This window comes from Schistocerca serialis, chromosome 4, assembly GCF_023864345.2.
Source record: "Schistocerca serialis cubense isolate TAMUIC-IGC-003099 chromosome 4, iqSchSeri2.2, whole genome shotgun sequence".
NCBI lineage: Eukaryota > Metazoa > Arthropoda > Insecta > Orthoptera > Acrididae > Schistocerca > Schistocerca serialis.
The window spans coordinates 903,298,751-903,312,149 of record NC_064641.1 but is presented as its reverse complement, the minus strand read 5'-3'; positions in this window follow the sequence as shown (position 1 = coordinate 903,312,149).

The window sequence follows — 13,399 nt, the reverse complement described above, 5'->3', positions numbered from 1 at the left end:
TACAAGTTCACACTTGCCTTCATAACTGTACTAGTATAAACCGCCAACGAACGCTACTGTCTAAGAATGACGATACTGATTTCCCCCTGATTCTCGTGTGCATTCGCTGTTACCGTACCATTCGGCGAAAAACTTATAAAGTTATACATTACCAACATCTGCAAACTATATATACAGGGTGAAGTGAAATTCTAGCACTCGGGCTTCGCAGCGCCACTCCTAACATACCAACGATAAAAAAATGTTTCTCACAACATTTCACACGGCGAGTGCATCCAGCAGAAAAAGGACATTAATGAGTGGTAACCTGGCAACACTGTAGCCACATGTATGGTAATTATCTCTGTCAGCACAGTTCAATCTGCCGTGCAGTGGTGCAGTGGATAGAGTTTTGGGTTAGCCTGCAGGAGGTCGATGGTTCGATCCTTGGTTGAGACATATGTTTTTATTAGGTAAATGTAGTCCATGTGGTACAATATCTGGCATATTAATGGTCAACCGCGATTGCAGCGGGTCCTCTAGAAAACATTTGCACTTGCATACTACAATCGTAGATATGGAAGATTGGTCAGCTTTGAAAGAAGCCCTTTCCACATCATATGTGTGAATTTATTCGTACCACTTCATCTACTATATGCGAAACCTGTTTTTTTTGTACTCTCCTCCAATGGTCCCTAGAGTAGTAGCAACTATTATTCTTGCCTCGTTCAGGTCCATTACATTTCGTTATCAATAGGACTAGCTACGTGCTTTGAGAGTTATGTCCAAACTCGGTGTTATTAAATTACCATAAATTACAAGTTTAAAAGTGAAATTGTCCACCACCTTATTTGGCCCTTTCCACAATCCTAATCACCTCTTCTGCCCTGCGGGCTTGTGATTTAGGTCAGTTTCGTCATTGGCATGAGTCGTTCGGGAAATTTTTCGTGTATGTAAGTGTGTGTGTGTGTCTAATTCTTCCAAAAGTTTCATAGTAGGTCATTTACATATTTTTTGTAAAATTGGTATACTGGTTTCAGTGTGTTCTGCTTCGTGTTCTCATTTTTTAAGATGTAGGTGGACTGTTGACTATCTGCTTTTACACGTTCTCGTATGTTCTTTGAACCTAGTGTTGATGGTTCTTTCCTTTTATTCCAACGTAGAATTTAGTACAGTTTTCTCAAGATACGTTGTACACTCCTCGGTTAAAAATTTCTTGGATTTTAGTTTTTCCTGATCGAATTCGTGTTTACTGGAATTGCAAAATACAAATTTTACACTTGTCCTATGTAAAATAATTTATTTTATTCGTTATGTGATCAAATTCATTAGTTGATACATATGTTATTTTTGTTTTAGTTGTTGGTTCTTTTTCAGTCTTATGTATGGTTTGTGCTTTAGATTTTGTTTGTTGGTTGTACATTCTGAACACTATATCTGGGTTGAAATTATTATTCTGTACTTTTTGCATTGCTTGCTGCTCTAGGGGCAAATTTGCAGTTCTGTTTCGAAAAAATGCATATTTATATGTATTTGAATGACAAGAATTTCTGTTAATGATGATGGCTGTCGTGGTAGCGTTTCCATATATTTCGAATGTATGTTTGTTGTTTATTTTACTTATTTTGAAGACAAGAAAATTTACGTGGTTTTTGGCTTCAGTTTCTATGCTAAAGTAAATTATTTGATGTAAGTTGTAAAATTTTTGGTCTATTTCTCTGATATCAGCATTGTTGCCATTTATTAGCTAGAGGGTACCGCCTACCTATGTGTAGTAACATATGACTTTCCAGGTAATTGGCTGTTGGAAAATAAATGATTTTTTGATAACGCATTCAAGAACACGTCTGCAATCATTCCACAATCGTTCCTGATTTTGATATTAATGATAGTCTTCATAATGAGAAAAAACTATGGACAACCTCAACGTGGGCATACGTGAGAATGAGTTTAATGTTTTATATTTGGCATTGTTTTTCTGGTAGAAAGACCAAAAAGTTTACAACTAATGAATATCAAGCTGGATGAAATGTCCATTTCTGTAGGCCTAAAAGTGAAAGGTGATAAAGTATACGTATCGTGTAAAAGAAGTGGAAATATATCTACTGAAATTGTAGTGGAACACACGATCCTACTTGCCTATCTCGGAAACCTTCTCTAAAATGATAAAGTAGAGGCGTAAGTGACTGTCGTAACTGGGAAAGCTGCTCCTGTCTTCCAACGAATGCGATTCATATGTCAGTCAGGCTCAATTACTGTGCCCCAAACGCTTAGGCTGTACTCTTCTATCATCCTATCTATGGATCTACGCTGAAGAGCCAAAGAAACTGGTAGGCCTGCATAATATCGTGTAGGGCCCCCGCGAACACGCAGAAGTGCCGCAACACTTCGTCGCATGGATTCGACTAATGTCTCCAGTAGCGCTGGAGGGAACTGACACCATGAATCAAGCAGAGCTGTCCATAAATCCGTAAGAGTACGAGGGATAGGAGACCTTTTCTGAGCAGCATGTTGCAAGGCATCCCAGATATGCTCAATAATATTCATGTCTTGGAAGTCTGTTGGTCAGTGGAAATATTTAAACTCACAAGAGTGTTCCTGGAGCCAGTCTGAAGCAGTTCTGGACGTGTGGAGTGCCGCATTTTCCCGCTGGAATCGCCCAAGTTCGTCGGAATGCACAATGGGCACCAAAGAATGCAGGTGATCAGACAGGATACTTGCGTTCGCGTCACCTGACAGAGTCGTGTCTAGACGTATCAGAAGTCCCATTTCACTCCAAAGGCGCACGCCCCGCACCATTACAGAGCCTCCACCCGCTTGAACAGTCCCCTGCTGACATGCACGGTCCATGGGTTCATGAAGTTGTCTCCATACCAGAACACGTCCATCTGCTCGATACAATTTAAAACGTCCATGGAGAGGTGCATCTTTACTACCACGACACCATGCAGCGCAGTACAGATGCCGAATGGACAACTCAGGATTGGCATCACGTGCTCTCCACCGATCAGTGTCGCATATGCTTTCAACCAAACAATTGTCGGAGACGTGTTTGGCGGCATCCCGGTCAGGCTGAACGCTTTAGACACACTGTCCAGAGAGTGCAGCAAGGTGGATGTTTTTTGGGGTGGCATTATGTGGGGCCGACGTAAGCCGCTGGTGGTCATGGAAGGCGCGGTAACGGCTGTACGATACGTCAATTCCATCCTCCGACCGATAGTGCAACCATATTGGTAGCATATTGTCGAAGCATTCGTCTTCATGGACGACGATTCGCGCCACCATCTTGCACATCTTGTGAATGACTTCCTTCAGGATAACGACATCGCTCGACTACAGTGGCCAGCATGTTCTCCAGACATGAACCCAATCGGTCATGCCTTGGATAGATTAAAAAGGGCTGTTTATGGACGACGTTACCCACCAATAACTCTGAGACATATACGCCGAGGAGCGGAATAATCTGGACCAACTGTGTCTTGATGAACTTGTGGATAGTACAACAGGACTAATAGAGGCATGCATCAATGCAAGAGAACGTGCTACTCGGTATTAAAGGTACCAGTGTGTACAGCAATCTGGACCACCACCTCTGAAGCTCTCGCTGTATGGTGGTACAATATGCTATGTGTGGTTTACACGAGCAATAAAAACGGCGCAAATGATGTTTGTGTTGATCTCTATTCCAGTTTCCTGTACAGATTCCGGAACTATCGGAACCGAGGTGATGCAAAACTTTTTTTGATGTGCGTAGTTCCTTGAAGAATGCTGAAGGGTGCAGGGTGTATTCTAAGCATGAATGATGGAAGAATCTCCAAGCCAGCATTGTTTTGAAAACCTACGGATGGATATAGAATAACAGGAAGGCCTCGCAAGACTTGGTCACGAAATGTTGCAAAGGATAATCAATGCATCAATAATGATCAGGGGGAAAGCTGAAAACATGGAAACCTCATCGAGATCGATTGGGGGAACTTGTTGCGCGATGTGCTACCTAGCTTTGGAAGAACTTTGTCAAAGTAGGTAAGTAACCCGCGAAACGTGAGTTTCAAAAAATGTTGAAATGTGTGTGAAATCATATGGGACTTAATTGCTAAGGACATCAGTCCCTAAGCTTACACACTACTTAGCCTAAATTATCCCAAGGACAAACACACACACCCATGGCCGAGGGAGGACGCGAACCTCCGCCAGGACAAGACGCACAGTCTATGACTACAGTGCCCTAGACCGCTCGACTAATCCCGGAAGTCAAAACGTACGTTTCAGAATCCTTTTCGAATTATCATCCTCTCATGCAACACTTAAACTTTAGTATTTAACTTTGTAACATTTTACAGTAGAGTTTATGATTCGATGAATTGATGAGTTAAAAAAATGAAGACTTGAAGACACTAAGGTATTGAATTCAGTATATTAACATCAGTGTACACAACGTTAAAATAACAGAATTATATTAGTGCAAAAGACAATACGTTAATAATACGATAACATCTTGCACCTGTAAGTAAATTTTATTTGTATTTAATTCTAAAGCAATCCTGTCCCAAAAAATCTGCTTTAAAACGGAAGTTTAAATCTTTTGTAATTAGCCTTAAAATATCACTTTCAATACTGAGCGAAGCCAGAATTTACCGCTGGAACACTCATGGTGGTTGCTTGACGTTGCTATGACGTCACGTGTCAGTAAGTTGTCTGACACCGTCATTGGATCTTAGGACATGTTCCATCCCTGCATGTCCAACGAAAACACCATGGAAAAAAGGCTCATAGCTTTAGGATTAACAGTTTTACCTCCCTCCTCTCTGACGCCCGCCTTCAGGAAGGCGGTCATACAAACCCTACGCAACAAATCCTTCAATAACACACCCGTGGGATAAAAATGTTTCTCCTTCAACAGTTGCCGAACTGCACGTCTTCTTATTGCCAGACACAGTCGTAACACCTTCTGCATTCACATCCTTTTACAATTGCGTTTCGACATTTTACAATGAATTAAATTTTCAAATGTCTGTGAATACCTAAGGGACCAATCTGCTGAGGTCATCGGTCCCTAGACTTACACACTGCTTAAACTAACTTACGCTAAGGAAACACACACATCCATGCCCGAGGGAGGACTCGAACCTCCGGCGGGAGGGGCCGCGCAATCAGTGACATGGCGCCTCTAACGGCGCAGATAATGAATTATTTCAGGCAAGCTGCAAATAGTTTAACTGGTACTGCTTCGTACTTATACAAGCTTATTTCGGCTGTAGCGCTGTATCATGTTAACGCATAGCTGCAATGGACGCACATACTGTATCAGTGAGCATAATGTCGACCGCCTATTTGTTGCTAGACATTTACACTACTGGCCATTAAAGTTGCTACACCACCAAGATGACGTGCTATAGACGCCAAACTTAACGGACAGGAAGAAGGTGCAGCGATATGCAAATGATTAGCGTTTCAGAGCATTCACACAAGGTTGGCGCCAGTGGCGACACCTACAACGTGCTGACATCAGGAAAGTTTCCAACCGATTTCTCATACACAAACAGCAGCTGACCTGGTGAAACGTTGTTGTGATGCCTCGTGTATGGAGTAGAAATGCGTACCATCACGTTTCCGACTTTGATAAGGGTCGGATTGTAGCCTATTGCGATTGCGGTTTATCATATCGCGACATTGCTGCTCGCATTGGTCGAGATCCAGTGACTGTTAGCAGAATATAAAGTCGGTGGGTTCAGAAGGGTAATACGGAGCGCCGTGGTGGATCCCAACGGCCTCGTGTCACTAGCAGTCGAGATGGCAGGCATCTTATCCGCATGGCTGTAACGGACAGTGCAGCCACGTCTCGATCCCTGAGTCTACAGATGGGGACGTTTGCAAGATAACAATCATCTGCACGAACAGTTCGACGACGATTGCAGCAGTATGGACTATCAGCCCGGAGACCATGGCTGCGGTTACCCTTGACGCTGCATCAAAATAAGACAGGAGCGCCTGCGATGGTGTACTCGACGACGAACCTGGCAAAACGTCATATTTTCGGATGAATCCAGGTCTTGCTTACAGCATCATGATGGTCGCGTCCGTGTTTGGCTACACCGCGGTGAACAACCATTGGAAGCGTATATTCGTCATCGCCGTACTGGCGTATCACCCGACGTGATGGTATGGGGTGCAATTGGTTACACGTGTCGGTCACCTCTAATTCCCATTGACGGCACTTTGAACAGTGAACGTTACATTTTAGATGTGTTACGACCCGTGGCTCTACCCTTCATTCGATCCCTGTGAAACCCTACATGTTGCGGGTCCTGTACGGGCCTTTCTGGATACAGAAAATGTTGGAGTGCTGCCCTGACCAGCACATTCTCCAGTTCTCTCACCAGTTGAAAACGTCTGGTCAATGGTGGCTGAGCTACTGGCTCATCACAATACGCCAGTTTCTACTCTTGTTGAACTGTGGTATCGTGTTGAAGCTGCATGGGCAGTTGTACCTGTACACGCCATCCAAGCTCTGTTTGAGGAGTATCAAGGCAGTTATTACGGCAAGAGGTGGTTGTTCTGGGTACTGATTTCTCAGGATCTATGTACCCAAATTGCGTGAAAATGTAATCATATGTCAGTTCTAGTATAACATATTTGTCCAATGAATACCCGTTCATCATATGCATTTCTTCTTGGTGGAGGAATTTTAAGGGCCAGTAGTGTATAAGTCATTAATTTCTGTTTGTGTGGAAATTTTTGGTGAAATACTTTTTGACAGCTAGAGTGACAGTTTATTCTGCCAACGCCAACTGGTGGGCACCGTGCACACTCGGGGACTTTACGGTTGTACTCACGCATCAGTCACATTTGTATATGCAGTACTTTGTAAAACATGGAGCTTTGAAAATGACTGAATCATTTACTGTAGTCCGTCGTACGATACACCTACCTGGGTACGCGAGCTTGATGGCTGCACATTAAGGAATGGCCTGATGATGGTGCTCAGGTAACGAAACCTGTACTCATGAAAAGATATAAAAATGCGACGACACAGAATATAAAATAAAACTCTGATTGCATTGGTAGCCGTTCGAGCCGATAATATGCCAGAAATAGGTTACATATTATCATCTTTATGGTGCACCTGGTTATCAGCAACATTATTTTGACTTGGTACAACGATACAGGAGTCCGCAGCTCGTGGTCGTGCGGTAGCGTTCTCGCTTCCCGCGCCCGGGCTCCCGGGTTCGATTCCCGGCCAGGTCAGGGATTCTCTCTGTCTCGTGATGACTGGGTGTTGTGTGATGTCCTTAGGTTAGTTAGGTTTAAGTAGTTCTAAGTTCTAGGGGACCGATGACAATAGATGTTTAGTCCCATAGTGCTCAGAGCCAACGATACAGGGAAGGACACCACACGGAGAAGCCGGGTAGCCGGATTGCAGGCAGCTTCGTAACAAGTTTACGTTGACAGGGGCGGAGACGTCTCTGGCAAGAAAGGCTATGAAAACTTTTTGCCCATATAGTGTTCACCTTGTTGATTATGGCCAAGAAATCACTCACCTGCTCCACGAAAAATTCTTTTGAATTCTAGCGACTGCACTAACGGGCTGTATGGAATGATTACCATAAATTGGCCTTCAACAAGTTCAAGCGCTGTAAGGTGAACCACTCGCTTGTTGCCCTGACAATACAAATAAGTTACTTTTTTTACCACCCACCACCTACTGTTAGTAGTATAATTGTCTAACCGCCCGACCGTACTACGGTAATGGTGATTCATGGAGTAGGTAAGTAACTTTACTTCGTAAAATTTTTTAAAGCCACATCACATCAAGAGAAAGCACATAATAATAAGTACTTACCAAATATTTTATGTCAAAATTTTATGAAAACCAATGAAATCATTTTTAATATCCATTCCACCTGCCGCCCATCATGAAAGCTGAAGCCGTCGCTATTGCGCTCTAGGGACCAGGCTGGCTACCACTGAGGTAATGCATATTATTGTTTTAATGTTTGTGGCTGCCTGCTAGTCGCTTTTTCTTCATAATTGAGAAATTTACAACTAGGTGTAAATATTATGCTTGCTGATTTTTGTTCAGCGATTTCAATCCCGGCACTGAACAACACCCGATTATGTAGCGGGTGTTATTCACTGCTGGGAGTCAAATAGCTGAACGAAAATCAACAAGCATATTGACTGCAATACAATTACGCAATTACGCAACAAATATCCATAGCCAAAGGTGTAACTCATACTTACCATGCAACTATACCGGTCTCCTGAGTAGTCTAGGCAGCGAGTGTGAAGGTGCCTAGCACTGGACCAGTTAAATGTAAACTAGCTCTGCGCAGGTGTGTATTTTTGAAATTTGCAGTTGCATACGGTATCACTTTTGCAGAAGCCCTTCTCGTAATATTACGAATATTGCCTTTAGACTTAGTAACCAGAGAAAAGGAGCGCAGTACTGTTTACGAAGAGGAGATACATTAAAAGTTACAGAGATATTAGGGCTAAGAGAAAACTCCAAGGAAAAAATCACTGCGTTCTCAATGCAAGCAGCGTGGAGTGGCCGCGCGGTTTGAGGCGCCATGTCACTGATTGCGTGGTCCCTCCCGCCAGAGGTTCAAGTTCTCCCTCGAGAATGGGTGTGTGTGTCGCTCTTAGCAAAGGTTAGTTTAAGTAGTGTGTAACTCTAGGGACTGACGACTTCAGCAGTTTGTTCCTTTAGCAACTCACACGCTTTCGAGCACACATTTTCACAATGCGAGGGTGGTAGGATAGTTTAGATACAGATATAATAAGGTTAGTTTGTTCCAAGGTAAATACACTCTACTAAGAGTGCCGATCCATTTTCTAACAGGACATTGGTCTCACCATTGTACGAATGGTGGACATTTCGAAAAGACAGTGACGTGATGCGAAGCTACTTGCAGAGGACAAATTTAATTCTGCGCGACAATACTGTACGATCTGCACAGCGTACATCGCCACTCGTTGTTGTTGTTGCTGTCTTCAGTCCTGAGACTGGTTTAATGCAGCTCTCCGTGCTACTCTATCCTGTGCAAGCTTCTTCATCTCCTAGTACTTACTGCAACCTACATCCTTCTGAATCTGCTTAGTGTATTCATCTCTTGATCTCCCTCTACGATTTTTACCCTCCACGCTGCCCTCCAATGCTATATTTGTGATCCCTTGATGCCTCAGAACATGTCCTACCAACCGGTCCCTTCTTCTTGTCAAGATGTGCCACAAACTCCTCTTCTCCTTAATTCTTTTCAATACCTCCTCATTAGCTATGTGATCTACCAATCTAATCTTCAGCATTCTTCTGTAGTACCACATTTCGAAAGCTTCTATTCTCTTCTTGTCCAAACTATTTATCGTCCATGTTTCACTTCCATACATGGCTACACTCCATACAAATAGTTTCAGAAACGACTTCTTGACGCTTAAATCTATACTCGACGTTAACAAATTTCTCTGCTTCTGAAACGCTTTCCTTGCCATTGCCAGTCTACATTTTATATCCCCTCCACTTCGGCCATCATCAGTTATTTTGCTCCCCAAATAACAAAACTTCTTCTTTTACTTTAAGTGTCTCATTTCCTAATCTAATTCCCTCAGCATCACCCGACTTAATTCGACTACATTCCATTATCCTCGTTTTGGTTTTTTTGATGTTCATCTTATATCCTCCTTTCAAGACACTGTCCATTCCGTTCAACTGCTCTTCCAAGTCCTTTGCTGTCTCTGACAGAATTACAATGTCATCGGCGAACCTCAAAGTTTTTCTTTCTTCTCCATGGACTTTAATACCTACTCCGAATTTTTCTTTTGTTTCCTTTACTGTTTCCTCAATATACATATTCAATAACATCGGCAATAGACTGTAACCCTGTCTCTCTTCTCAGCCACTGCTTCCCTTCCGTGCCCCTCGGCTATTGCAACTGCTTTGTGGTTTCTGCACAAATTGTAAGTAGCCTTTTGCTCCCTGTATTTTACCCCTGCCACCTCTAGAATTTGAAAGAGAGTATTCCAGTCAACATTGTCGAAAGCTTTCTCTAAGTCCACAAATGCTAGAAATGTAGGTTTGCCTTTCCTTGATCTAGCTTCTAAGATAAGTCGTAGGGTCAGTATTGCCTCACGTGTTCCAAAATTTCTGCAGAATCCAAACTGATCTTCGCTGAGGTCAGCTTCTACCAGTTTTTCCATTCGTCTGTAAAGAATCCGCGTTAGTATTTTGCAGCTGTGACTTATTACACTGATAGTTCGGTAATTTTCACATCTGTAAACACCTGATTTCTTTGGGATTGGAATTGTTATATTCTTCACATATTCACCCATGCAAAACTGGGGCGCGCGCATCCGTGCGTTCTCCTCCAAACATGCCAGCTGCAGTTATCTTGCTTCAGTAAGAAAATCCTCTGAAGCATGAGGAAATTTTACGTTAATTGTAGCCCCATGCAGACAATTGCATTGCTTTGCATACTGTTTTCAGATGGATATTACTGTCGTGTTAAAGTAGAAGATTATTAAAACATTACACTAATGAATTTAAACTGTGTGGAAGGTGGAATTTTAATAAACGAGAATATCTGATAAGAGCTGTGAACAACGATAACTGCATCGAACTTCAGGACTGTATTAAGAAGAGACTAAGATTTTAGGCAATCAACTGAAGCTTAAACAGTCAGAAGCTAACCGAATACGTGGGGTGGATGTAGAACAAAATAAACGTGCACGCTGCGATGAAATAAACCTGAGACCCGTGTATACCGTTAACTGAATTAAGAGTGTTTTACTCTAACTGAGCTTCAGATTTCTATCCCAGAATGTGTCTGTAATTGTTGAGATGCTCAGCATATCGCAAACTCTTTAAAGGGGCACTCCCGCTACAGAGATACCCAAAACTGCATTTCATTTTGCTCTTTGGATATACAGCATTACTTAGATCGCCTATCTTACGTAACTGTAGTGGCTTTTATGTCTAAACGTAAAGGCTCCCGCCATGGTTTTACGTATGTATGTAAATACTGAAATCAGGATCCACCAGTAGGAATTTTGACACGGTTTTCACTAATGGCATAGACTTTCGTGAGAAAAGTATGTGTATTTAATTTATTACAATTTCGTGCATTGCTGAATTGAAGTAACCCGCCACAGTTTTGTTCTTGTGTGGGAAAACTAAGCCGAGGCTCTACTAACTGGATTTGGATGCTGTTTTCAGTAGTAGAGAGTCTGATTCAGCATGAATATTTGAGTATATCATTTACTTCCGCTGCTCCATACAAATCGTCCAGCTGTATTTACTCAGCGCTACACGTGTGAAGTCGCAAGTAAACTGCTAAATCTTAAACCAATAAGCGCTGAAAGAAATTACCTTTTCTTGTCATGCGCACGCGATTGTTCATGAATTGCGCCATTTTAAATGAGGAAAATTTCTTTCATAACATCGTATTATGTTGCTGTTCCTTAAATTCTGCTTCTCTTTTATAGAAATTCCACTTGTTATCTTCCGTCGTTATCTATTACATTTTAAATGATAACAATGCTGAATATTACTCCATTTTAGAAATGGTTCTCTCTGAATCTCTTCACGCCAAGCTTACGCACTCTGCGCTTGACGACTCCCCCCCCCCCCCCCCCACCTCCCTCTCCCCCGGGACTCCTTCAAAACAAAAGCACATTCAGATCAAACGAACTTGTGTGGCTGACACGGTGAAACGTCCCCTTTTGAACAATTACAAATGACTGTCCTTAAACTGACACACAATATTTTGTTAGCGCAACGCAATCTGACTTTCAAAAATCCCTACAAAAGAATGGCCCTGACTAACATTAAACTATACCTTTCACAAATCACTTACCTCACAAAAATCTTCGCTGCTCAAGCTACTGCAATACAGCGAGCGCCACTACTGCCAGCTAAATAAAAGATTCAAACTATGGAAGGCACTAACTACTGATAGGGATAGTTAGCAAATGAAAGATATTAATAGAGAACAAACAATGTATTTACCTTGATATCATCATATATAAATATAGCAGTTCATGACAAATTTCAAAACTCCGCCATCTCTCTCCCCACATCCACCACTGCTGACGGCTCACCTCCAACTGCGCAACGCTACGCGCTGTTCACATCCAGCTGCCGCTGCCCAACACTACAATGGCAGACAACAATGCAAACTAGCCACAGACTGCACACAGCACAGCCAGTGATTTTCATATTGAGCGCTACGTAACGTTGCCAATAAGAAAACATAAACAGCCTACTTACATAGAGAAAACATAAACAGCCTACTTACATAGCCCCCATGCTCCCCACAAAAAATTTTACAAATTGGGTTGGGCAGTGGCCATACAGATTTGAAAAAATTTTTCATAATTACAATAACAAAGAAATCAAATGCACACACTTATTGATATTATGTTGGTCAAAAGCTCAAATTTTCTCACAGTCTATAAAGACAGTCCTGATCATTCATCACAGTGAAACTGCCGTTTCTTTTCTCAAAGTCTGAGCAGTAAAAGACAATGCACATGGAAGTAGTGGATTTCCATGCAGTCTTGAAGAAGTAGTGTTGTCCTTCCAACGGAAAGACAGTGCTGACTCTTGACATGCATACAGGTAATGGGCCACAACAGAGCAAACCCACAGCAGAGTCATTCGACGTTTTGAAGAATATTGGTAGGTAGGTCATCACAGAACAGACCCACTGTAGTCCTGGTAGAGATTACGGTATTGGTGGGCCACCAGAGGTGCAGACCCACTGCAGTCCTTGTAGAGAAGGCCAGCAGCCATCTGTTGCGATTGTGCAGGTGCACATTCACCATCGAAGAGTCTTGCGGAGAATAATGCAAGTCCATAAACCACTACTTGTGCACTCACAAAGTTTTTGGAATTGTCCTTAGAACCAGCAATGCTGTTATCCAGCCCCTTGCTGAAGTAGTAACACACGTGCAAACACTAACAGTCCCTACTTCTCACATATTGTCCATATACTATGACCAACAGAAACGTGTGCAGTGAAAGGAATGCTTACAAGTTACTTAATTTGATGAAATGGTGTCAATTACGATATTATAACATGAGAATACAATTACAAAGGTACAAAATACATCATTAAAGAACATAACAATACAGATAACATTTGTAGTAAAACAGGCGTTACAAAAGAATAGAAATAGACATATACGTCAGTGTTACAGGAATTATGACATGAGTACATACATAAAAGATCAGAATAACTTTCGAAACATCAACTTCACACATGAGCATTAAACAGAACGGAATTAATAATGTCTAACATCTTTACAAAGTAAATAACATATTATTAATGCCAATTATATTCGAGGATAACAGTATTCCTCATCATAGTGAATGTAGCTTAATATTAAAAGAAGAAAAAATTCTATGAAACTACACAGAGACAGG